Source organism: Chiloscyllium plagiosum, unplaced genomic scaffold, assembly GCF_037043375.1.
Source record: "Chiloscyllium plagiosum isolate Xiang-an unplaced genomic scaffold, Cpla_swu_hap1 HiC_scaffold_31, whole genome shotgun sequence".
Lineage (NCBI taxonomy): Eukaryota > Metazoa > Chordata > Chondrichthyes > Orectolobiformes > Hemiscylliidae > Chiloscyllium > Chiloscyllium plagiosum.
Genome location: NW_028270169.1, coordinates 71,839,409 through 71,866,640, shown reverse-complemented (window position 1 = coordinate 71,866,640; position 27,232 = coordinate 71,839,409). Strand labels below are relative to the sequence as shown.

Here is a 27,232-nt window from a genome sequence, read left to right as displayed (position 1 = left end):
CAATCAGGATAAAATGGAGGAAGCCGTAGGGACCCAGGGGCCCACGGGAACAATTACAGATGGATTTTATGTACACCCCCATCCCAATCCCAGGGAAGGAAATCCTGCTGGGTCTTAATAAACAGGTTTACTCAGTGGGCGGAAGCATTCCCCTGCAGATTCTGACCAAGGGACACACGTTCCAGGAAACTAAGTTAAGCAGCTCTGTGGCCTGTTTGGTACTGAGCAGAAATCCCATCTCACATACCACCCCCAGAGCTCAGGGACAGGAGAAGGAATGAAGCAGACACTGAAAGCTAGTCTGACTAAGGCCCTGACAGAGACAGGCAGAGATGGGTTAGTGTACTCCCCACAATCCTAATGAAACTGACTTCAACCCCAGCAAAGGGAACTGAGCAATCCCCCTTTGAATTAGTGACCGGATGGACTATGCAGCTGCCAGAGGGTATGGTAATGGGAGGGCAGGAGATGTACAATGGCAAGGATAGGGTGAAACAATTTGTGAAAGAACTGACAAAGCAACTGCATGAGCTGAGAGGGGAAGTTGCAGACGGACAGAGAATCAGAGACTGGGAAAGGGAGCTCATAAACATCCGAGCTGACATCCCGAACCCAGGAGATCGGGTCAGGGGGGAAATATTAGTGGAAAGTATGGAAGAAACACATCAAAATGCTGGACTTGGCTGGGGGAACCACAGAATTCCAGAGAGGGAACTCTTCCATCATGCATTAGTAAGGAGCTCTGAATAAACATTGGTCGTGCTGCTCAGCACAGAACTCAAGGCTCCTCTTTGATACTTCTCCCAGCAACAGTTGTGCAGGGGTATGTTACCGGCTGGAGGTCTGTGACCAGTGCCTCTGTTCCACAAGGGTCAGAGCTGGAACATCAGTTGTTTGTAATACATATAAATGATTAGCCTGAAAATGTAAACAATTTAATTAGCAAGTTTGTAGATGGCACAAAGTGAAGAAGCTGTGAATCGTGAAGAATGTTGTCAAAGGAAACATCAAGGACGAGATCAGTTGGAAGGTTATGCGGAGAAATTGCAGATAGGTTTTAATTCAGACAAGTGTGACGTGATGCGTTTTGAACGGCTCATTGTAAGAGGAATGTATACACTAAAAGGAAGTGCCCTGAGCAGCATTGATATACAGAGGTGCAAGTTCACAGCTCCCTGAATGTGGTGAAGGAGGTGGATGGCAGATTTGCCTTCTTCTGTCAGGGGACTGAATATAAAACTGTCATTAGGCCACCTTTGCAGTATTGTGTGCTGTTTTGAGCACCGCATTATAAGGAGGATGTGGAGGCTTTGGAGAGGGTGGAAATGGGTTTACCAGGATGTTGCCTGGATTGGGAAAAGTTGGAAAATCTTGGATTGTTGTCTTTGGAAAGTCAGTGGCTGCGGAGTGATCCGAGAGGCACAGACAAAGTGAATAATCTGAATCCTTTTCCAAGTGGAAATGACCAATTCCACAGGCCATAGATTTAAGGGGAGAGGGGGCAAGTTTAACGGAAATGAAAACTGAAAGAACAGCAGATGCTGTAAACCAGAAAGAAAAACAGAAGTTTCTGAAAAAGCTCAGCAGTTCTGGCAGCATCTGTGAAGAGAAATTAGTTAACATTTCTGAGGAAGGGGGACCGGACCTGATTTTCCTTCACAGATGCTGCATGATCTGCTGAGCATTTTCAACAACATCTGTGCAAGTTAAAAGGGAGTTGTGTCAGACAAGTTTATTATGCAGAAGGTGGTCAGTGACTAGAATGTACTTGCCTGAGAGATGGTAAAAACAGAAACAATCACAATGTTTAAGAGGCATTTGGACAGACAGATAAGCAGGCATGGGTTGGCAGGGATATGGATCATATACAGGCAGATGGAATCAGTTTGGAATGGCATCATGATCCACACAGACATGGTGGGCCGATTATTCAGGTGCTGTACTGTTCTGTTTTCCAGGGAGGAGAATGATAATATTTTGAGTGGAATATGTCTCTTCTTTAGAACACACAGTAAGTTGATGCATTTTGAGAGAAGCAATGTAGAAAGGGGATATATATTTGAATGGCACAGACACAGGGAGCAGGACAGTAGGAATGCGGGACAATGTGTACAAATCCTTAAAGGAGAGAGAACATAAAGTGTTTTGAGTAAACGTATAGGATGCTGGGCTTCATTAATAGAGGGAATGATAACATACTCATGCAAAAGATGCTGACCGTTGACAAAGTTCTAGTTAGGTCACAGTCAATCATTGCATCCAATTGTGGTCAACAGATTCCTGGTCAGGATGAGGAAGTTAAAATACCACAGAGGGGGCTGTTCCATACTTTGCTTCTCTTTCAGGATGCATTGGTGACTCAAGGGTTAAACATTATCCTGCCAAAGGTCTTACTGCCGTATTGTAAGAGTACAAGGCCTGTACTCTTCCAATACAGACTGAACACCTCAGCAGGGGTGAGGCAGACCGTATCTTTGAAATAGAACCTCTTGGAGCCACACATGTGGATTCCACCATAACCCCAGACAGAGCAATTTACCCTTTCCAGACAAGACTGAGAGCCCTGGGCACAACCCTGTTAAACTGCCTCCTGCTCTCATTGTCTCACTTCCCCTCCATATGAGCATAGGTAAGTGAATCCCCCATTTACTGAAAGAAGAACCCTTCTGCCTTAATCTCTTCCCATCAACATATAATCATGGACAATACGATAATCAGTTTCTGTAATCCATCACACATTATCACAGGACATTGGCATTCATCAAGCTTTGTAAATTCATAATTACCAGCTTTAAACTATGTAGTAGCAATCGCCCATGTGACTGATATGTCTTTGTCTAATTGTTATTAAATATACTGTCTCTGTGGGTAAGGCAGAGGTTCGTGAAGATGAGTCTGTACAAGTAGACACTCGGCTACTTTAGAGATGCTTTGAAATTCTTGCCAGCTGTCTGATAATAAAGCTACTGCTGTTGTACAGAAAACTTGTGTCGTCTGGATTTGTGGAACAAAACAGACATTAACAAGGAAGGAGGGCTTTTGCCCGAAATGTCGATTTTGCCTGTCCTCGGATGCTGCCTGAATTGCTGTGTTCTTCCAGCACCACTGATCCAGAATCTGGTTTCCAGCATCTGCAGTCATTGTTTTTACCTCATTAACAAGGAAGGATATGAGTGATCTTCAGGGTGTGGAGTACAGACTTACTGGAGTGGTTCACTGATGAAGAAAATGCAGTCACTGGATTGATTTGAAGAGATTGCTATCTTCTTTGAAATAAACAAGTTAAATACATTTTGATAAAGCCATATAAGATTATAACAGACCTAGATATAGCAGACAAAAATATCTGTATTTGATAGGTGATGGCACAAGAATTAAGACCAGATGTAAGGTTTTGAGACAACGGAAGATGAGCAAGTGTTTCTGTTGACTGTATTGGCTGGAAGTATGCAGAACATGTTGCCTATTATGGTGGTGCAAGTAGAGAATATCAATGATTGATAAAAACAATTAGATCAGTCCTGAGTGAAATAAACTTGCAGAGTTTGGGGTACATATGGGGAATGAGAATATGGGATTCTGCAACAGAGGGCCAGCTTGGATTTGATGGCCTCTTTCTGTGCTATAATGATTTTATTTGGACTTGCTTAACTTGCTCTGGTCACCGATTAAGTTGTCATTTAGGTAAATCTGCTCAGTGTTCCCACTCAGACCAATACAGGCTGTCCCTCCACAGCAGGAGATAATGTTTACTGCTTTATACTGGGTTCTTTTGGTGGGGGGGTGGTGGTGGTGGGTGGGGGGGGGCAAACGGTGTGTGTAACAGTCTGCTAGCATTTATCTGAAATGGCAAAACAACAGTGCAGCCAGACTAGGGATCGATTCTGGAAATGTGGGGAATGCCAGAAGGGAATTCTTTACCCATCCCACCTGGAAACTGGCCAAACCAGTCAGACTGGGGAGCTGTTCACTTGCTCTGTGTGTGTGGGGTGGGGGGGGGGGGGGGGGGAAGGGATTCACTCAGGCATCCATCCTGCTGAGACACCAGTCAATTTACTGATGGCCACAGTTGAAGGATTTTTTCTCTTTTTCACGCCAAGTAATGAACAATGGTTTTGGCAGCTCACAAAATTGTGCACATAGAGATCTTAGCTTTGGAAATGTTCACAACATTGTTGAACATGCACAGGTTCACACTGGGTACAGATTTTTATTTTCCTTTATTCATTCACAGGATGAGGGTGTCACTGGCCTGGTAGCATTTACTGCCCATCCCTAATTGCCAAGGGGGCAGGTAAGAATAAACCACATTGCTGTGGGTCTGAAGTCACGATGTTGGCCAGACCAGGTAAGGATGGCAGCTTCCTACCTGAAAGGGCATTAGTGAACCAGATGGGTTTTTCTGACAATCGATTAATGGTTATCGTTAGACTCTAAATTCACAAGTTTTTTTTTATTGAATTCAAATTCCCCCATCTGCTGCAGCAGGCTTTGAACCCAGGTCTCCAGAACACTATCTGGGGTTTTAGATTAACTGTCTCACAATACCACTCGGCCAATACTTCCCCACATCGCTGTCCAGCTGCACAGAGTGAACAGTGATTTTCTGGTTCATCAGAACTGGGTAATCACACATACGTTTGCTCAATGATTGCAGGAGTTGGATGTTGACGGGCTATTGACATCCATCTCCGAACCATGTATTCTGGGGTTTGTTTCTGATGATGATTGGAAGCACCGTCAGTCTTGTTATCTTTTGGGGATAAAACCAGTTTCAATTAGCTTTCTGTTAAATGCATGGCAATCAATTCTATCTCACAACTCTCAGGCAGATTAGTTTTTGTAGAAGGACTCTCCATCTCCCCAACCTCCTCCATCCTCACCTCCAACAGTACAATAATCTCATAGAGTCTCTTTATGATTATGAATGAAACAATCTGATCGGCTGCTTCTTTCCCTACTCCTATGTCAAGTTGGATCTTAAACTCCCCTTCCTGCAGCTGTGATCCTGCATCATTGTACAGTGTTGCTCGTATTTCATGTTTTGGCCTATCAGTGTTCATGATACTGCATGTAGTATATGGGGCCAACAGTGTAAGAGTTTAGCTCTTTCTTTCCAACAACAGCAGTAGAATTGTACTCCAACAAAACTTATAGAATCACGGCCAAGAATATCCCCCAACTTACCTCTTACCATCAACCCAGAGTATCAATCCTCATTCAACTGAGAGAATTCAGGAGGGCATGTCAGTCACAGCAGCATGAATACCTAAAAATGAGGTGTTAACCTGATGAAGTTCCCAAAGAGGACTACTTGTGTGCCTAACAGCATAAGCAGCAAGTGATAGACAGAGTGAAGCAATCCGGGAAACAACAGAACAGACCTAAGATCTGCAGTCCAACCAAATCCAGTTGTGAATGAAATCAGAGCACAGCTGGAATTCTGAGGACAGTTCTCTTCAAGATATTAACCAACAAGAATGTCAGACTGGATTAATTATCATAAAACTCAAGTCCTTTTGATATTCATATATTTACAGTCAGTGTTCAATTCACCAAATGTAGCTGAAGGTAAAGATAATCTTCAAGTGATTGTAACAGTGGAGATATCTGAATACTTGATCAGCAAATTAAAGCCTGTTGTGTTGAGATAGTAATAATTTTAAAGATATTTTTAAAAAGTAAGGTGACTTGAGTATAATGGAAGAAGTTGATTGGTGTGTAGCTGATAATGTTGTTTTAATCTGAAGTTAATTTAGGATTAGTGAACAAATAAACACATGGTAGGGAATCCCAGCCTCATGGAGTGCACATCCAGTTCCATGTGGGAAAGCCAGGACATTTCTTGTGTGAGCGACAACCACAAGAACACGGAGGTGACACGGGAAATGTCAGGAACACTTGTTTGACCACAGCTAAAGTACTGCACACACTTCTGATCCCCTTATTCCAGGGTTAATGTGATCACACCAGAGAGGGTACAGAGGAGACTCATCAGAATGTTTCTACAATTGGAAAATTTCTGCTCTGAGGAAAGGTTGGAAAGGCTGGGGATGATTTCCGAGGAGGATGAGCTGAGATTTAATTGAAGTGATAAAATGCTGAGGAATCCAGATCGAGTGAATAGGAAGGAGCTATTCATTGACTGAGAGGTCAGAAACTGGAGGATTTAGATTGAAACTAATTCCCAGAAAGAAGGAGGGGAGAATTCATTTCACTCGGAGATGGTGGGGAGCAGGAACTCATTGATGGGGTGGCAGAGGCAGTAACCAGCATCACATTAGAATAAAAGGACATGGATGTAACTGAGATGCTGGAACATGCAAGGTTGTGGACTAAAGTCTTCAGAATGGGATCATTGTGATTTATTTAACATTTCCCCAGAATATTAAACTCAAGTCCAATTTGAGAATTTATGAACATCATCCGACCTGAATTCCAAATGTCAGAATAAATTTATCAGAAAGTACAGCACAGATCGAGGCCACTTGGCCTATCCTGCATGTGTTGGCTGTAATAGAATGACCCAGGCTTTACAGCGTTCTGTACTCACCAATGAGAGCAACAATTTCAGACTGCGTACTCTGCCATCTATGTTGTTATAACCTGTTTATTCAATGTATTTCTTTGACAGCTGCTCATCTTCTTTCCTGGTTTCTTTCCCAGCCCTAACTCCATTCCCCGTGGCCTTGAGGGGCTCCCATTTCTGCTGTTTAATCTCTCCTGCCTTCTCCCGTGTGACAGACTGTGTTTTTGTCCTTGTCTCACTCCCACCTTGCTCACAACTTGTTACATTTCTGATGGTTCCCACACCCCTTCACTGCGTCCCCCAGGTCAGTGGCACGAGTTTTGAATTCTCTTCCTCATGAGATAATCGGAAATCTTTCTGGCTGCAGTTTCCCCCAGATTTTATTTTGAAAAAAAAAGAGGATTTGCGTCAGAGTCAAGTACTTGTGAGCCTTCATCCACAATCCTGAGCACTTAGACATAATATGTGACCCTCCCACAGATGTGCAGGTTTGATGGATTGGCTGTGCTAACATGGCCTGGAGTGTGTAGGTTCGGCGGGTTGGGTTAGCCATGCTAAACGTGGGCTTATGGAGGTAGGGTGGGACAGCAGGTCATTGCAGACTCGATGGACCGAATAGTCTCTTTGTGCGCCTAAGAGACTCTGTAATTCTAACTACTTGTGATTGTTGTCACATTTTCCCAAGTCCAGGTTCATTCAACTCAGGTACACATGCTGCCTTTTGTGTTTCTGTGGGTGCTCACTCAATCCTTTCCTTCTGATTTACATCAGTTTCACACTGTATGTGAGGGTGGGAATGAATGTGTAAATTTAAATACTCCAACCGAAACCCCTCACAAGTCAGGAACTGTTTCTGCTACTAGCATCACTCACAACAGGAAAATAAAGGTTCAGTCACAAATCTGACAGAAACACAGTAGTTATAATCACCAGGAAAGGCTTAGCAGCTTAAAACTCTTTTCTTAAGAAAAGAGGAGGCTGAGAGACAACCTGGTACAAGTAGGAAGCTTTGTGTCTGTGTTTTCAGAGGTTTGAGGTTGAAATCATTGGGTTGAAGCATGTTTCATTGCCCCAGGTCATCGAAGGTGTTATCTAAATGTGCATCTTTCTTTCTGCCTATCTGTCTGAGTCAACAATCAGATGGATAGGTCATTGTCTGAGTGTTTTCCCAAATCCCTGATTGAATCTGTCTCCCCCCACAATCTCAGGTGCCAGCTGCCTCTCGTCCACCCACATGGGCATGTTGAAGAGCATGTCAGGAGAATGGATTGAAACCGAGAGTTCAATGCCAGAATGAAATAGGAAGAAGGAAATAGACGGGAGTTTTGGATCCCAGGGGATACAGACTCCAGGATTAGTCCTTGTGGGCATTCCTGCAGTAACACGAGACAGAATTCCATGATGAGAGTTAAATCCGGGTGGCAGTAGAGGGAACCACTGAGCATGAGCAGGTTTAGTTCAAACACAGGAGGTTTGTTCAGTCAGTAACAGTGTGTTAGACATGGAGGTGAAGTGAGCATTGAGGGGAAATGTTACCACAAGCTGCAGATGGATAACTTTCATTGGAACAGGAGGAAGCCATTCAGCCCTTCAACCGTGCTTTACCATTCAAGAGATCATAGCTGATTTGTGGCCTAAGTTGCAATGTTCAAAACTCTCCAAACTCATCAATAAACTCTTCTGCAACAGACAAGATCAATATACAAAAACGAAACATCTGCAAATGCTGGGAAATCAGGAACAAAAACAGAAATTGCTGGAAAAAAAAAATCAGCAGATCTGGCAGCATCTGTGGAGAGTGAACCTCTGGGTCCAGTGACCGGTCAGGTGACCAGCTGCAGCTGACCATTCTGCCTTTTCTGTAACACTCTCTGGAACAGGTTCCAGTGCAAGGGGAATGAGATTGTCAATAACAACTGAGAGAAACAGGAGGACGTGCTCAATCAGAATAAAACCCATTTTGGTCTTTCACTTTTAATTCAACTGTAAAAATTATTCATTATCATTTCAGAAATAAGATAATAGGCCAGAAATCAACTCTTCATGTCATTGGGTCTGAGAGACTGTGTTAATTCTGACCTGGTCCAGCCTACATGTGAATCCAGACATTGAATAACGTGGTTGACTCTGAACGATCTCCTGGGCAGTTAGAATGGATGACAAATGCTGCCCCAGCAAGTGATGCCATGATCCCATGAACAAACAAAATAAATCCAATCGCTGTGGTTACTTGTGAACTCGCCGGTGTTATTGGAAATGGACGAATGGGAAGGTTTATGGGGTAAAGGGAGAAGAATGCATTCAGTGAGGAGATCCTTTGGAGAGCTGATAAGCCAATCAGCCTCCTTTCGTACAGTAACAATTCAGTAAATATTTCATTCTGAGCCATCTGAGGAAATATCAGAGCAGGGTTTATAAAGAGGTCAGATTGAATGAGTGTCTCGGTGAACACAAGTGAGACACAGGTACAGAGAGGTTTTGGGATGGATTAAATTATATTTTATACATTTGCATAGTCATCAACATTACAGCAGTTAAAACTGGGGGTTATTTATGCATCGAAAGGGAATGCTGGGTAAAGATACCATAGTTAGTGCTTATTTTACTCCAGGCACACCAGCCAGGGAGCACATCCTTCCTGTATCTATCCTCTCGAGCTCTTGAAGATTTTTCTTCCTTTGAAGGGTTTCATGTTTAGATACTCCAGAGAAGACAGCTTCAAGCTCCTCAATCTCTCCTGCCAGTGCAATGCTGCTGTTAGAATTCAACTCACTGGTGCATGTTACTGGCTGCTTCGTGGACTGGAACTGGCAATTGAGACTGAAAGGTTACTGTATAAAATATCTTCAATGGTATTGCCAGACGAGAGTGGTTTTAGGGAAATGACCTTGACTTACGGGCATTGAGTGTCAGAGCACTTCCTGTTGTGGGGCATCCTGTTTAGATTCAATCTATTGATAATTATTAGAACTGACTTGCACTGGCTCCGTCAAAGTGGTCAGAGCATTATGGCTGTCATCGAAGCTGGTAACAAACTTCCCATGGGTTAAAAATTGTAAATGATAGAGTATATACGAGGTCTGATGGCACTGCTGGAGTATTGATGTTGTTGTTAATCACATTAACTGGGCTGGAGTTGACTGAATTTATATTGTCTCTTTCTGAATCTCAGGATGTCTCTCTGGGCAGTAAGTCTCCACAAACAGCAATGTGACAATGAGCAGGGATCATCTGTTTTGATTTAAATTGTGACTGTAGCACTGCTGCTTCACAGGACCAGGTACAAGGTTGGAGTCCAGCCTTGGTCACCGGCCTGTGTGGAGTTTGCACATTCCCCTATGATTGCGTGTGCCCCCTCCAGGTGCTCTGGTTTCCTCCCACAGTTCAAATATTTGTGGGTTAGGTGGATCAGTTGTGCGAAATTGTCCACAGTGTCCAGGATTGTGCAGACTCGGTGGATCAGCCATGGCAAATGCAGTGTTACTGGGATGGAGTTCTCCAGATGGGATGCTCTTTGGATGGTTGGTGGGGTTTGATGGGCCAATGCTCTCTTTCCACACTGTTGGGATTCTATTCTATGATTGAGGATAAAGCAGGGTGTCCTTAGAGAAGGAGCATGTGGTATGTTTCAATGCTCTCGATGCCTTTAGATAGAGGTTGGCATCGCAGGGGATACCGTGCTTTATCTCCACTGCTGCCCCCTCACCCCTAACTCTACTTTGATTTAGTCCCTTCCCATTCTGTCATTTGAAATGGTTTGCTTTGCCCGTAATGGGCTTTGTTTGTAAATATTCAATTGGTTACACGGGTGGTTTACTGCAGGTGATTACATATTAACAAAACCCAAAATGGCGTAATGATGAACGTCGGAAGGTTGCTCAGCTGTGTGTGATAACACTTCTGGGTAGGAGAAATGGGGGGGAAAAGTACACTTCACAGCTCACAGAAGGAGAACTGAAAAGCAGTGAAATCAAACCAAAGGTTCAGACAGGGAGGGAATATTTCCCTGGAGTTTGAGTAACTGGAAAGAGATGGTGTCCGGGAATAGACAGGATTTTGTTTTACAAGGCATTTGAAATTTTTAAAAACTGTTATATTCAGATAGTTTCATTTCTTTTCTTTTAGTTTTATTTATTGTGGAATAAATAGCTACAATATTTTAAAACCAACTTCACAAATGTTAAATAAAATCCATCAAACCATCCCTCACTGAAAACTGATGTGGAGGTGCAATCTCCTGGAGAATCCCTGCCCACTTCTTCCTACCCGGGCTCCAAGGCTATATACATACCTGGGAGATAGCAGCAGGAGGCCATTCGGCCTTTCAATCCTGCTCCACCATTCAAGGGAAAACAGCTAACCATGCAGCTCAATCTCCTGTTCCTGCTGTGTTCCAATCCCCTTTCATGACTTTACCTTGAAGAACTATATCTAAGTCCTCCTTTGGCTTCACCAGCTTTTGTTCCAGTGATGTTGCGGTGTTACTGTGTGGATATAGGCAGGGGTATTGTGATGGTGCTGCCTTCTGGAGGATGCACTCAGCGTCCCTCATCATCCTGCAGTAACATCAACTGGGTTTTAGCAACTAGAGATAGAAACCGTTTCCAGGATATGGGCATGACTGGCTCAGCCAGCATTTGTTCCCCATCTCTCGTTACCCTTCAGAAGATGGTAGTGAGCTGCTGTCTCGTACCATTCACAGTCCATTTGGCGCAGATAGACCGACAATGCTGGGAGGGAGAGTGGTGCAGGATTTTGGCCGAGTGATTCTCCATCTTTGGTTCTTCAAATGTTGTTTAACTTAATCACAATCTGCACATGATTTTGAGATTTCAGTCTGCAAATCTTCACCATCTAGCACCCTGTATAAAGGTATATGTACAGATTAGAAATTCAGAGCAGACAATTCTAGTTTCTCTGGAATATCTTTTTCCCCCTTTCTTCCCTCAAAGCTGTTACCCTCCAGCCCATTTACTCTCTCCCTCCATTCTGACTCTACTACCCTCTAAGGTACACCCTCCCCATTCTCATGGAGTTGTTGATAAACAGATCCATGCCACCCCTTCCCGCCCCTGGTTAGACGCTGCACCCTTTCTGGGTTCACTTGCTTTCCCTTCAGTTGCTGCAAGTCAATAATGTAACAGCAGAATGAAACGAAAGGAAACAGACAGGGAGGTGGCAGATCCTGGATAGTAGAGGAACCTTCAGTCTGGGAGAATGGGTCAGATCCTTCTCTGTTTCTCATTGGTAGATTCCAGTGTTATGACAAGTTGGGGATGGAACTTGGTCCCATGTGGGTGTGCTGACACGTTGACCCTCCAACAGATCAATACTACAAGCAAATACGTTCCTCCTCCAGCCAATCACAGTGTGAAATCCTTTCCACTAGTTACCCCAAAGCACATGCTCCAAAACTTATCCACATTCTGTACTTGTGCACTGCCAGGTTTCCCCACAGATGTGTGGTCCCTGCCTCGGAATTTGGGAGTTGCAGTCCTCATGCAGCCACTGGATCCCTGTCTCTGGAACGTGAATGAAATGTGTGGGGTGGAAGATGTTGTGTATTGGATCCCCATTCAGACACACGGGACCTGTGGGCTGTCACTGGGATTTACTGAGACATCCGCTTAGACAACCTGATTTCTGATGTAAGGAACATAGATTCAGCCAATTGGGGGTTAGGGAGGTTAATAAGGGGCAGCAGGTTTTAAGCAGAGGTGGTTCAGTGGCTAGCACTGCTGTCTCACAGCATCAGAGACCTTCGGCGACTGTGGGGAGCTTACACATTCTCCCCATGTTTGCATGGTTTCGTGCAGTTCTCCAGTTTCCTCACACAGTCCAAAGATGTGCAGGTTAGGTGGATTGCCCATGCTAAATTGCTGACAGTGTCCATGCATATGCCGGTCAGACAATTAGCCATGGGAAATGCAATGTTACAGGGAATGAGTGGGTCTGAACGGGATGTACATCATAGGGTTGGTGTGGACTCGATGGATGAATACCCTGTTTCTGCACTATAGAGACTCTATTCTATTCTCATGAGGAAGAATGTACTTATCTCGATATGTTGCGAATCTGTGGAATTCCCTACTCAAAATGTGGTGGATGCCAGGACAATGAGCCAATGTAATGAAGAGATACAGATGTTGAATTTGCAATGGGTTGAAGGGTGAGAAAGAGCTGGCAGGAAAACCCAGCTGAGACCGATGTGAGCTCAATGATCACCGTATTAAATGGTGGGGCTGGTTCTCCTGTGCCCAGTGCGTCTCTTCTTACGGTAATAACTGGAAAGCTGAATCCAAAACTCACCACCTTCACCAAAGGAGATTTTTGGAAAATGACATAGTCAGGTGGATTAGCATTCCAAGCTTAGATAGTGAGGAAATGTGTAGGAGATAATGATTTTGCAATTTTAAACTGAGGGGAGAGAGTGATTTATGGTTTTAGATTGTGTCGTACCTTCGCAGCGTCCAGTGTACGCTGTTGTGAATATCAATCCTGTACTTTATTACAAAGCCAAGGTCACTGACAATGAAAACCAAAACACCCAGGTAACATCGTCTCACCTCGTAATCTGATAAAAGACTTGTGATAAGTCTGGTTGAACTTAGAACACAGATGGAAAACTGGAAGATTAGATCCACTCCCAAGATCCAGTGCTTTTTAAACAAAAGGAGACTACAATAGGATGAGGCAGAAGTTGGCTAATGTAGACTGGAAACAAAGACTTTACGGTGGGAAAGTTGACAGACTGCGGGAATATCAAAGCAATTTTTTGATGTGCTCAGCAAAAGTATATATCAGTGAAAAGGAAGGACTTTAGGAAAAGGAATAATCTGCCATGGATGGCTCAGGAAATAAGAGAGTCTATCAAACTGAAATAGAATGCATACAAATTGCCAAAGACCAAGGAGATTAAAAAAACTTTAAAGATCATCAGAAAGCGAGATGGGATTGGGGGAGAAAAGTGGTGAGTAGCTATCCCCAGGGCCAGAATAGCAGTTTACACTGCTAGAGGGGAACCTATTGTGTGGGGAACATATGGCGTCTAATTGTTGAAGCATTGAACTGTTACCATAGAGATAATCCTGATCAAGTTAAAAATCACAGCACACTCCAAAAGCTTGTACTTCCAAATAAACCTGTTGCACTATAACCTGGTGATGTGTGGTTTTTAAACTTTGTCCACCCCACCACCGTCTCCTCCACATCAGAATCGTGATAGATAGCCCCACTGAAACTGAAGTGCCTGTCAGATACTTGAGGGAGCCACGGGGGCGTGGGGGAGGGGTGTGTGGTTTAACCACAAAGTGCTGAACTGAACTAGACTTTCTAACTGACCGTTGCCATGGAGATAATACTGAGAGACAGTCTCTATTCAAAGTCCCAAACCACAAAGGTATAAGAATGGGAGCGGCACATCGGACAGGCGGGGAGTTACCTGATGCTGCCTGGAGGTGTTCTGCATGTACACTATCCAGGTAACTGCCATGTCTCATCAATAAAGACTCAAAGAAGACCTCTCAGAGTTCTGTGCCTAGTTATTCCTATCCAGCATGGTTCAGGAATATGAGTACACAGCAGTCAGTCTTCACAGTGGTGGATACGAAGACCATGCCAGTAATTGATAAGGAGACTGAGGAAGGTGAGGACCTAGATAACCATTATCATGAAAGAGTTAGAGCTGGGCAAGGTATTGGAGCTAAAGGTAGACAAGTCTCATTGCCCTGTTGGAATACATCCCAGGATACCAACAGAGTTAGTGGGAGAAATAGCAAATGCACTTAGAGTTATAAAATCCTACAGCAGAGACAGGACCTTTGGCCCAAACAGGCCCACACTGACCAGAATGTCCATCCATGATAACCCCATTTCCCTGCACTTGGCCCATCTGCTTCTGACCCTTTCCTATCCATGTATTTGTCCAAATGTCTTTTACCTGTTGGGAGTGTTCCTGCCTGAACCACTACCACTGGCAGCTAATTTCATATACATACCACCCTCTGTGTAAAACAGTTGCCCCCCCCAGCTTCCCTTTTATTCTTTCTCCTCTCACCTGAAACTGATTCAATCAAGCCGTCCAATCCTTGAGTTCCTGGGAAAAAAGACTGAGTGCATTCACCTTATCCAGGCCTCTCGTGATGTTATACACTTCGAGAAAAGAACCCCCTCTGTTTCCTCTGCTCTAAACATAAAATCCTCACTTGTCCAACCTCTCCCTATAACTCAGATCCCTGAGCCCTGGCAACATCCTTGTAAATTGTTCTGCACTTTTTACAGTTTAATAACTGAAACCTACATTACATTCATCATATTTCCAGTATTTGCCCACAGCGCTGGAACCGACGTGACAATGCCAATGGATTATAATCCATGATCGAGAATGAACTCCTTTACAACAATCCCGTTTTCATAGTGTTTCCCATGGTGCAGGTATCCTTGTGTCTTTCTGGTTGCATTATTAATTAAAGACTTGTCCTTCTAGAAAGCAAAGTTGTGGCTTAATTGTTCCTGGGAAATGTGCCATGATTTTCCAGACTTTCAAAAGCAAATGGAATCTCTCCCCAGTCACCATGCTGACATGGACTTGGCTGTGTCTCAGTACTTTTGCAGTCACACTGAGATTTGGGATATTCGCCCACGGACAGAATACACACCTTTCCTTCCAGATGAAAATGCCAATGATATTCAGAGCGGCACGGATCAAGTAACTATCACATCTGAACATGAAGTTCAATTTGTATTTCTCATCCGCAAATCCACCCTTTCAGTACCTTACAACAGAGCACACAAGTTACCACTGTTAATACAGGATGGAAATTCATAAGACAATTGTAGTATTAAACTGTAGCTTCCTTGTTCCTCCAAAGCTTTAAGCCTCAGTCTCACAATTTCTCTCTTCTGTGAACTGAAATCCAAACCCACCCCCACACTCCTTTCCTCCACACCCAGTTCTCTCACACATTCTCTTCGAATTCAGTTTCCTAGCTCCTGATGAGAACTATCCTGCATACACTACTTCCTGCAACTCTGGCCAAGACCCATCTTACTAAAATGAGCCAAATTAGAATTCTAATTGCAGGCCCATCCTTGTCCCTTTCCATAACAACTCTGAATCTTCACAAAAGAGTTCTGATCATTTTCTGCAAAACACTGCACCACTGATAGTCTGATCACATGTCAGGGTAGTAAGAAAGGTGCCATTTTCCTGGGTCCTGCTCCCAGAGGGATGAAGCTGCTAATAATAGATTAATTCCTCACACCCACAGCCTCCTTCCCAGACACTGGCCTGGGCTGCACATACTCCCAACGGTTGCCAGCACTGCGACCGTGCACTGGTCTCCCTCCTACAGCACGTGCTCCCGATCATACAGGAGTCCAGGTGATTGACAGCAGCTGCTGCCCAATATATCAGAATCCCTACAGTATGGAAACAGGCCCTTCGGCCAGACAAGTCCATACTGACCCTGCAAACAGTAACTTGCACAGACCCATGCCCACTAACTAATGTAACTAATACTATGGGCAATTTAGAATGGCCAATTCACCTGCCCTGCACATCTTTGGATTGTGGGAGGAAACCCGCTCAGACACGGGGAGCACACGCAAACTCCACCAGACAGTCGCTCGTGGACGGAATCTAACCCGGGTACATGATGCTGTGAGGCAGCAGTGCTAACCACTGAGCCGTCTCTATCGAGTGGAGGGGGCGTGGCTGGAGGACTGGGTCAATGGGATTGTGAACAGTGAATGAATGTGGATGACACTGGGGGATGGACATGTCAGTGAGCGACAGGATCAGTGCAGCAGCAAGAGGGGATCCGAGACAAACTGAGCAATGGGAAAGTCTGACAGGAGAGAAACTACAGGAAGGTTCTGTTTAGAGGCTCAGGCAGGGACAGCTGGGAGACAGTATGGCCTGGTGGCTTGGGCAGGTTTACTAATCAGCCTCTTCAAAGATGCTTTTACACAACTCTGAGCCTGATCCTCCTCGTCCAGAGGTAAGGACACTTACACTATTTCCTGGTGGGCAAGGGATACAGGAACTGCCTTTCAAAAGGAACTCACCTGTGTTGGTGACATTAACAGGACTCAATACAGACTCACTGACAAAATGCTGGTGTACTTGAACTTCATCCAGAATATTAACACCTATAACTGGGCAACGCAGACCCCAATGTACAGAGTTAAATCCTGGATACTAATAACAGCTTTGTGCATGGGAAATCATATCTCATGAATTTGACTCAGTTTTTTTGAAGAAGTAACAAAAAGGATTGCTGAGGTCAGAGCATGGATATGATCTACATGGACTTCAGTAACGTGTTTGACAAGGTTCCTCATGGGAGACTGGTCAGCAAGGTTAGATCGCATGGAGTACAGAACTGGCCCGAAAGTAAAAGGCAGAGGGTGCTTTTCAGGCTGAAGGCCTGTGACCAGTGGAGTGTCACAAGGATCGGTGCTGGATCCACTACTTTTCGCCATTTATATCCATGATTTGGATGTGAACATAAGAGGTATTGTTAGTAAGTTTGCAGATGACACCAAAATGGGAGGTGTAGCAGACAGTGAAAAAGATTACCTCAGAGGACAGGGGGATCTGGATCAGAAGGGTGAATGGGCTGAGGAGTTCAGTTCAGAAAAATGCAAGCTGCTGCATTTTGGAAAAGCAAACTTTAGCAGGACTTATACAGTTTATAGTAAGTTCCAGGGGAGTGCTGCTTAACAAAGAGTCCTTGGAGTGCAGGTTCATAGTTCCTTGACAGTAGAGTAGCAAGTAGATAGGATAGTGAAGGCGGCAGTTGGTCTGCTTGCCTTTATTCGTCAGAGAATTGAGTGTAGCGGTTGGATGGTCATATTGTGGCTGTACAGGACATTGATTCGGCAACTTTTGTAATATTCCATGCAATTCTGGTCTCCTTCCTATCAGATGGATGTTCTCAAACTTGAAAGGGGTCAGAAAAGAATTACAAGGATGTTGCCAGGGTTGGATAGGCTGTTTTCGCTGGAGCGTCAGAGGCTGAACGGTGACCTGAAAGAGATTTTTAAAATCAGGCCGGGCATGGATAGGGTAAATAGACAAGATATTTTCCCTGCAGAGGGGGGAGTGCAGAACTCGGGGGCTGAGAGGGGAGGGTAGGCAGAGAGGGGGTGGGCGGAGGGTAGGAGAGGGTGGATGGATCGAGAGGGTTGGGACAGAAATGGGCGGGGACAGAGAGGGGGGTTAGAGAGGGGAGGCACAGAAATGGATGGGGACAGAAAGCGGGATTAGAGAGGAGGGGAACAGACAGGGGGATCAGAGGGGGCGACCGACCGACGGTTGGGGGGGGCGACCGACAAAGAGGGGGAACAGACTGAGGGGGGGGCAACCGATGGAGCGGGGAAAGAGACGGGTGTGCGACCGACAGGGGGGCAACTGACAGAGGGGGGACAGACCGAGGGGGCAAAAGATGGGGGGACAGACCGACAGGGGAGGGACGACCGACGAGGTGGGGGAGCCGACAAAGGACTAACCGACAGAGGGGGGGAACCAGACAGAGTGGGGGGAGACGGGGGGGGGGGGAGAACAGAGAGGGGGAAGATGGAGAGTTATTTTATAGATCTACAACTCAACCCTGTTCGTGTTTTCTCCTCCTCACCTTAATTTCCTCTGAAGGGCTCTGAACAACTGCATAGTTCCTGGAAAGTGGAGTTTCAGGGAGATCAGGTGCTGAATGTGGCATTGGGGACACTGACCTTTAATGGAATGTGCTGGTCAATAAACGGACTCTGGTTTGATTCCACTGTCTGTGTGGTATTTGCACATTCTCCCCGTGTGTCTGCGTGGGCTTCCTCTGGGTGCTCTTAATTTCCTCCCACAATTCCAAAGTCATGCAGTTTAGATGGATTAGCTTTGGGTAATGGTAGGTTACAGAGTTAGGGTGGAATACTGTTCCGATGGTTGGTATGGTCTCATGGGCCGAAAGGCCTGCTACCACACTGTGGGGATTCTGTCACTGAGTATAGGGGCTAGGAGGTCACGTTGTGGCTGAGTAGGGCATTGGTGAGGCCAGTTTTAAAATACTGCATTCAATTGTGGTCTCCATGATTTCAGAAAGATGTTATCAGAATAGGACTCAACCTCTTAATGGCAAGATCTTGGGAAGTGTTGACAAACAAACAGACCATGCAGTGTAGGTTGATTGTTCCTTGAAAGTGTGGTTGAAGGTAGACAGGTCGGTGAAGGTGGTGTGCTGTATGCTAGCTGTTATTGGGCAGTGCATTGAGGATAGGAGTTGGGAGATCATGTTTCGGTTGTACAGTTTATTGGCTCGGCCACTTTTGGAATCCCCAGACTGCTTTCAATTCCAGTCTCCCTGTTACAGGAAAGATGTTGGGAAACTTGCAAGAGTTCAGAAAAGTTTTACCTTGTGGTGCCAGTATTGGAACATTTGAACCATAGGAAGAGGCTGAATAGGCTGAGGCTATTTCCCTGCAGCACTGGACATTTTAAGTGGCTTTATTGAACTTTATAAAATTATGAGGAGCAATGATAGGGTGACCAGTCATGGTTTCTTTTTTCCCAGGGTAGGGGAGACCAAACAAATGCTCCTATTAACAAGCAACAATTTAAAATTCTCACCCTTGATGTAATTCCTGGCTGTGAACATCCCTGTCTCCCTGCACCACACTACCTGTGAGACCCCGACAACTCATTTTCTTTCAGACTCCCAACGATGAGTTTATTCATTGCTTCAACTGTCTGGCTGGTTCTACTGTTGCCAAGGCAACACGGTCTGGAATTCCCACCCTAACCCCCTCAGACCTGCTTTCTTCCTTTAAGGTATTCCTGAAAGCCTGCTTATTTGGCAACTCTTTTGATCACCTGACCTAATATCCCCATCTGTGGCCTTATGTCAGAAGTTCTCAATAGTATTTCTGTGGATTTATAAACATGATAAAAAAAAAACTGTTGTTGATTTGCACATACATTGTCAACTCTTCAATGTTACTGAGTGAATAATCTATAACAGCTCTTACCCAACCACATTGTGGGAGCACCTTCACCACACGAATTGCAGCTGAACAACGAAGTCAAACATCACCTTCTCCACAGGCAATAGGGCTTTGGCACTGATCAATGGTATCTGTGGAGGGAGAAACACAAAGTTGATATTTCAGGGAGTGCAAAATGCATTATAGGGAGGGAAAATGGTGCAGAATTTGGATTTTGAAATTTGTGTTTTACAATGTGCACTAAGTTCTATAAAACCTCTCATCCCATACCATGAAAATTTCCTCCTCTTCCTGGTCAATATGTCTTTCCTTTCCCCTGCCCTTCACCTTCACACATTTCCAATGCCTTGGTCACAACAACACTGTGCTGTCAGTGAAGTTTATCATGTGGTTGAGAATTGTCCCGCCCGTCATTCACTCCGATTGGTTGAAGGACCAACTAGCACCTCTAGCCCCCGTTCCCCCACTCTTATTGGTCCTGCGCTGACATCAATAATCCGAGGCCCATTGTGTGCTGGAGCATGCTCAGTGCTTCCTGCTTTTGCTGCTATTCATTCGGTATGAGAGAGAGGGCTCATCCCTGTTTCTCCTGATGTCAGACAATAACAACAACTACCTGCACTGTATGGAGCCTTTCACATTGACAAATCTCCTAAAATGCTTCACGAATGATAAAAACGTTGATTAAAGAGAACGATTTTTAGATACATCTTTAAGGCAGACAGACGGGGTTCGGGAGGATATTCCAAAGGTTTGTGTCCTCGGCAGCTCCAATCGTGGAGTGATATAGGTGGGCAACAGCTTACAATGAAGACAGTTAGTGGCTAACCATAGGTTAACAACCTCATGTCGTAGCCCCCTACCCCACATACCAGTACTTGTTCTCACAGCCTGCCATTACACACTACCTATGGTTAGCCATTAACAGTCTCCATTAACAGCTAGTCAACCTCCCCCGGCCAGATCGTTATCCTTTATCCAACTGTTCTTCTCACTCTATCCCTACCTATCCTTTACTCCTTTTATCCTCCCCCCACACTATCTTCTGCACATAAACTGACTTTTCTTTCTCAGTAACATCTGTTCTGTGGAAGGGACACCGGATCTTAAACTTTAACTCTGATTTCTCTTCACAGATGCTGCCAGACCTGCTGAGCTTTTCCAGAACCTCCTGGTTGTTGTTTCTGATTTACAACATCCGCAGTTCTTTTGGCTTTAATTTACTGGGAGTTTGTAACTCAGGTCCAACAGCCTCTGTCCCAGTCTCTGCTGTCTCTCCCAACCCCAAACAGTGACACTGCACCTGCACAGCTCATGGACATGTGTTGTCTTGCTGGCCACACCCCTCATTCAATCCCATTGGCTGCAGGACCACACAGACTCTCCTCCCATTGGTCTAGAGCTGCCATCAATCAGCCGGGCCCCATTGTGATGAGAGTGGAGGGCTAATCGCTCTCTCTGCCCTGGGATGAGCTTCATAATTCACAGTGAATGGGGCAGTATCACAGAGCACAGGGGCTGGGGGCTATGCAGCCCATTGGGGCTGCACTCTCTCCCTCTGGAGATGCTGCAAGTCTGTCCCAGGTCCCCTCCCATGTGCCCACAGTCCCCAAATCTTTCCTTATAAAGTAAAATTCCAAGTCTGTTTCAGAATACCTGCTGAATCTGTGTCGTTCAGACTGTTCCAGGTGCTCAGAACTTACTGAGTAAAATAGTGTTCACATTTTCACCTTGTATTATTTGCCAATTACTTGAAAGTAGTTACTAAAAATTGTGACAGTGTTAACAATTCCTCTCTCTCTCTGCAAATTCAAGACCTTGGAACCAAATCTGCACCAGATCGAAATCACTGCTTCACCTTCTCAGCTCCAAGGATAATTATCTGTGCTTCAGCTAGCTCTCCACAAAATAGAGGAATGCATCTTAATTTATTAAGATCAAAGAAACAGACCTTCGGTCCAATTCGTCCGTGCCAACAAGGAATCCTAAACTAATGGATTCCCATTTACCATCTATTGGCCTGTATCAATCAAAACCCTTCCTATTCATGTACCCAATTGGAAGCCTTTTAAATGTTGTGATTTTATCAGCCTCCACTACTTCATATGGTAGCTCCTCCCATACAAACACCACACTCAGCTTGAAAACATTGCCACTTAGATCCCTTTTAAATCTTTGCCCTCTCAACTTAAACCCATGTGCTCTAGTTTTGGACCCACATAACCTGAGGAAAAAGGACGCCAGCTGCTCACCTTATCAACGCCCATCGTGATTTTATAAATCTCCATGAAGTCACCTCTCAGTCTTTGATTCTCTAGAGAAAATAGCCCCAGCCTATTCAGCCTCTCCCTGTAGCCCAAATCCTCCAATCCTGGCAATGTTTTTGTCCAAACTTTTTCAAGTTTCACAACATCCTTCCCAGAACAGGGAAATTCAAACTGAAAACAGAATTCCAGAAGTGGCTTAATCAACGTCCTGTCCAGCCACAATATGACGTCCCAGCTTCTGTATTCAATGCATTGACCAATAACGGAGAGCGCTAGTGGAGTCCCATTTGCCAGCGGTTCACCCGTTTCCCTCTAAAACCTTCCTCTTCATGTACCCAATCAAATGCCTTTTAAATACTGCAATTGTACTAGCCTCCACCCCTTCCTCTAGCAGTTCATTCCATACATGCAATGCCCTCAACATGAATAAGATGCCCCTTAGATCCCTTTTAAAACTTTTCCCTCTCAACTTAAGCCTGTACCCTCTAGTTCTGGACCCACCGAACTTGGGAAAAAGTCCCTGACTGCTCACCTTATCCATGCCCTTCATGATTTTATAAGATCACCTCTCAGCCTCCATCTCTCCAGGGAAAATAGTCCCAGCCTATTCAGCCTTTCCCACGAGCTCAAACCGTCCAACCCTGGCAAAATCCTTGCAAATGTTTTCTGAACCCTTTCAAGTTTCTCAACATTATTCCAAGAACAGGGAGATTGGAACTGAAAACAGGATTCCAGAAGGACCTTAATCAGTGCCCTGTCTAGCCACAATATGACGTCACAACAATTGCATTCAATGCATTGAGCAATAACAGGGGGGGGGGGGGGGGAGCGTACCAAATGCTGCATTCACTCCCCTGCCGACCTGTGACTCTACTTTCAAGGAACTATGAACCTGCACTCCAAGGTCTCTTTGTTCAGCAATGTTCCCCAGGACTTTACCATTAAGTGTATAAGTCCTGCCCTGATTTGCCTTTCCAAAATACAACAGCTCACATTTATCTACATTGAACTCCGTCTGCCATTCCTTGCTCCAATGTCCCATCTGATCAAGATCCTGTTGTATTCTGAACTAATCTTCTTCACTGTCCACTACTCCTCCAATTTTGGTGTCTTCTGTAAACCTACTGACCATACCTCATATAGTCACATCCAAGTCATTTATTTAAGGGCCCAACATCCATCCTTGCAGCACATTACTGCTCACAGACCTCCAGTCCGCAAAGCAACCCTCCATCATCCTCTGCCTCCTACCTTCAAGGTAGTTTTGTAATGGCTTGCTCTCCCTGCATTCCATGTTATCTAACCCTGCTAACCAGTCTGCTTTGTGGAACCTTGTTGAATGTCCATATAAACAACATTCACCGCCTGGATTAATCAATTTTATTTGTCACTTCAAACACTCACTCAAGTTAGTGACAGACAATTGTGCATGTACAAAGCCACAGTGACTCTCCCTGATCATTCCTTACCTTTCCAAATAGATGGATATCCTGTCCCTCAGAATCCCTTCCAACAACTTGCCTACCACTGACTTCAGGCTCACTGTTCTCTTGTTCCATGGCCTCTCCTTACCACCTTTTAAAAATAATGGCACCTCACCTGTCGCTATCAACGATACAAATATCTCAGGAGAGGCCCAACAATCACTTCCCTAGATTTCCAGAAAGTTTCAGGATACACCTGATCAGGTTCCAGGGCTTTATCCACCTTGATGCGATTTAAGACATCCAGTACCACCTCCTCTGTAACATGGACACTTTTCAAGTTATCACTGTTTATTTCTCCAAACTCTCAAGCTTCCCTATACTTCTCCAGTAAAAATGACGTGAAATATTTGCAGATCATTCGCACCCCCTGTGGTTCCATAGACAGCATTGTTGACCTTTAAGGGGTCCTATTCTCTGGTCCAGTTAATCTTTTGTCTGTGATATATTTGTTTAAACTCTTTGGATTCGACTCCAGGACATCCCAGAAAGGCCTACTTCACGGACCGTAATTTTCCTCTGACTTGATCAACAATGCCCTCCAACACATACCCTCCACTTCCCGCACCTCCGCCTTTACCCACACCTTCAGCCACAATAATGAATATAACCCTGCGGTCTTCACCTTCCACCCCATTAATCTCCAGATACAGCACATTAACCTCTGCTATTTCTGCTACCTAAAGTCAGACCCCACCACCAGAGACATATTTCCCTCCCCACCTCTATCTGCATTCCGCAGAGACCATTCCCACTGTGCCTTCCTTGTTCGGTCCACACCCTCCCACCAACCCACGCTCCACACCCTTGACCCTCCCTTGCCGCCATGGGAAATGTAAAACGTGCAGCCACACCTCCCTCTGTCCAAGACCCCAAAAGGATCTTTTCACATCAGGCAAAGATTTGCCTGCACATCCCAAAACCTCATCTAGACACTATGGGAAATTTAACATGGTTCATCCAACTAATCTACACATCTTTGGACTGTGGGAACAAACTGGAACACCCGAAAGAAACCCTCACAGATACTGGAGAGAATGTGCCAACTTGAATACAGGCAGTCGCCCGAGGCTGGAATCAAACCCAGGTCCCTGGAGCTGAGGAAGCAGCCCTAACCACTGAGCCACAATACTTTGGGATCTTTGTTGCTGATGTCCCGCCCCACTGATACCTCGGTCATTCACCCTGCTTCATTTCCTAAGAGGCAGCGATGATGGAGTGAAATTATCGCTAGACAGATAATCCAGAGACACAGAAAACGTTCTGGGGACCCGGGTTTGAATCCCATCACGGTAGATTTTGGATCGTGAATTCAATAAATATCTGGAAAAAATAATCTAGTGACGACAAGGAATCCATTGTTAATTGTTGAAAAAACCAATGTGGTTCACTCACGACCTTTAGGGAAGGAAAATGCCATCCTCACCTGGTCTGGTCTGTATGGGACTCCAGACCTATAGCAACTTGGTTGACTCTTAACTGCCCTCTGGGTAAACGCTGCAATAAATGCTGGCCGAGCCAGTGACAGCCTCATCCTATGAATGAATAAAGAAAACAAGAAGGTTTTGTTCCTTCTCTAGTAGGTACATCCTACCAAATGAATCTGAAATGTTCTCGTACACACTGAACAAATAACTTTCCATCCAAGCCCTTAACACTACATCACTCCGAGGCCATGTTGGTAAAGTTAAAACCACTTATCATTGCATCCATATTATTCTTACATATAACTGAGGTCTCCTTGTAAAATTGTGTCTCAATTCCCCGCTTACTATTGGGAGTGAGTCGATAATACAATCCCAATAAGATGGTCATCCCATTCTTATTTCTCAGTACCAACCAAATAACTTGCCTGGATGTACTCCCAGGAATGTTCTCCCGAAGCCCAGCCATAATGTTATCCCTAATCAAAAACACCTCTCTCCCTGCTCTGTTGTCCCCTTTCTATCCTTGCTATAGCATCTATACCCTGGAACATTAAGCTGTTAGTCCTATCCATCCCTGAGTGATGCCTCTGTAATTGCTATGGAAACCTAGACTGTAGCTTTAGGGTGCAGGACCTGGAGTGTAGGGAGGTTAGGAACATGGCATCAATCTCAAAGGAGGGTGCCTGTAAACAGGAAAGTGGCTTGAAGTGTGTATACTTCAATGCAAGAAGTATACGAAATAAGGTAGGTGAACTTGCAGCGTGGGTTGGTACCTGGGATTTCGATGTTGTGGCTATTACGGAGACATGGGTAGAACAGGGACAGGATTGGCTGTTGCAGGTGCCAGGGTTTAAATGTTTTAGTAGGGTCAGAGGTGGGGGTAAAAGAAGGGGAGGTGTCGCATTGCTTGTCAAAGATAGCATTACAGCGGTGGAAAGGACGATGAATGAAGACTCGCCATCTGAGATAGTTTGGACTGAGGTGAGGAATAGGAAGGTGAGCTCACCCTGTTAGGAATTTTCTACAGGCCTCCTAATAGTCCTAGAGATGTAGAAGAAAGGATTGCGAGGATGATTCAGGAGAAGAGTGAAAGTAATAGGGTGGTTGTGTGGGGGACTTTAATTTTCCAGATATTGACTGTGAAAGCTATAGCTCGAGTTCGTTAGATGGGTCGGTGTTTGTTCAATGTGTGCAGGAGGGTTTCCTGACACAATATGTAGACAGGCTAACAAGAGGTGAGGCCATACTGGATTTGGTTCTGGGTAACGAACCAGGCCAGGTGTTAGAATGGGAGGTAGGTGGGACAGTGACCACAATTCAGTGACTTTTACTCTAGTGATGGAGAGGGATAAGTTTGCACTGCAGGGCAAGAGGGCAGGGAAATTATGATGCGGTGAGGCACGACTTAGGATGCGTGGCTTGGAAAAGTAGGCTTCAAGGGAAGGGCGCAATTGATATGTGGAGCTTGTTCAAGGAGCAACTATTGAGTGTCCTTGATAAGTATGTACCTGTCAGGCAGGGAGGAAAGGGTCGTGTGAGGGAGCCGTGGTTTAATAAGGAATTGGAATCCCTTGTTCAAGGGAAGAGGGCAGCCTTTGAAAAGATGAGGCGTGAAGGTTCAATTGGGGCGATTGAGTGTTATAAGGTAGCCAGGAAGGATCTGAAGAGAGAGCTAAGAGCAGCAAGGAGGGGACATGAAAAGTCCTTAGTTGGTCGGATTAGGGAAAACCCTAAGGCTTTCTCTAGGTATGTCAGGAATAAAAGAATAAAAGGAATAGGTCCAGTCAAGGATAGTAGTGGGAAGTTGCGTGTGGAGGCTGAAGAGATTGAGGTGTTGGAAATTCTGGAAAGGGCGAAAATAGATAAGTCCCCTGGGCCTGATGGCATTTATCCTAGGATTCTCTGGGAAGCAAGGGAGGAGTTTGCAGAGCCTTTGGCCTTGATTTTTAAGTTCTCGTTGTCTACAGGAATAGTGCCAGAAGACTGGAAAATAGCAAATGTGGTTCCCTTGTTCAAGAAGGGGAGTAGGGATAACCCTAGTAACTATAGGCCGGTGAGTCTCACTTCTGTTGTGGGCAAAGTCTTAGAGAGAATTGTAAGGGATAGCATTTATGAACATCTGGATAGGAATAATGTGATCAAGGATAGTCGGCATGGTTTTGTGAAGGGCAGGTCGTGCCTCACAAACCTTATTGTTTTCTTTGAGAAGGTGACTAAGGAGGTGGACGAGGATAAAGCGGTAGATGTGGTGTATATGGGTTTAAGTGAGGCGTTTGATAAGGTTCTCCATGATAGGCTACTGCACAAAATACAGAGGTATGGCATTGAGGGTGAGTCGGAGGTTTGGATTAGGAATTGGCAGGCTGGAAGAAGACAGAGGGTAGTAGTAGATGGTAAAGGTTCACCTTGGAGTGCAGTTACTAGCGGTGTTCCGCAAGGATCTGTTTTGGGACCATTGGTGTTTGTCATTTTTTATAAATGACCTGGAGGAAGGGCCAGAAGGTTGGATGAGTATGTTTGCGGATGATA

At 44.9% G+C, this 27,232-nt stretch overlaps 1 long non-coding RNA gene across 2 annotated transcripts in view; it reads right to left on the bottom strand.

Moving 5' to 3' along the window:
- Positions 1-15,332: 15,332 nt before the first annotated feature.
- LOC148141995 (uncharacterized) overlaps positions 15,333-27,232 on the bottom strand; it is a 32,936-nt gene continuing 21,036 nt past the window's right edge. For both annotated transcript variants that reach the window (XR_015752225.1, XR_015752226.1), the window contains 3 exons: positions 24,703-24,811; positions 19,550-19,656; positions 15,333-17,561 (listed from right to left, as the gene is read on the bottom strand). This is a non-coding gene — a long non-coding RNA (uncharacterized LOC148141995). The remainder of the gene's footprint in view (positions 17,562-19,549; positions 19,657-24,702; positions 24,812-27,232) is intronic.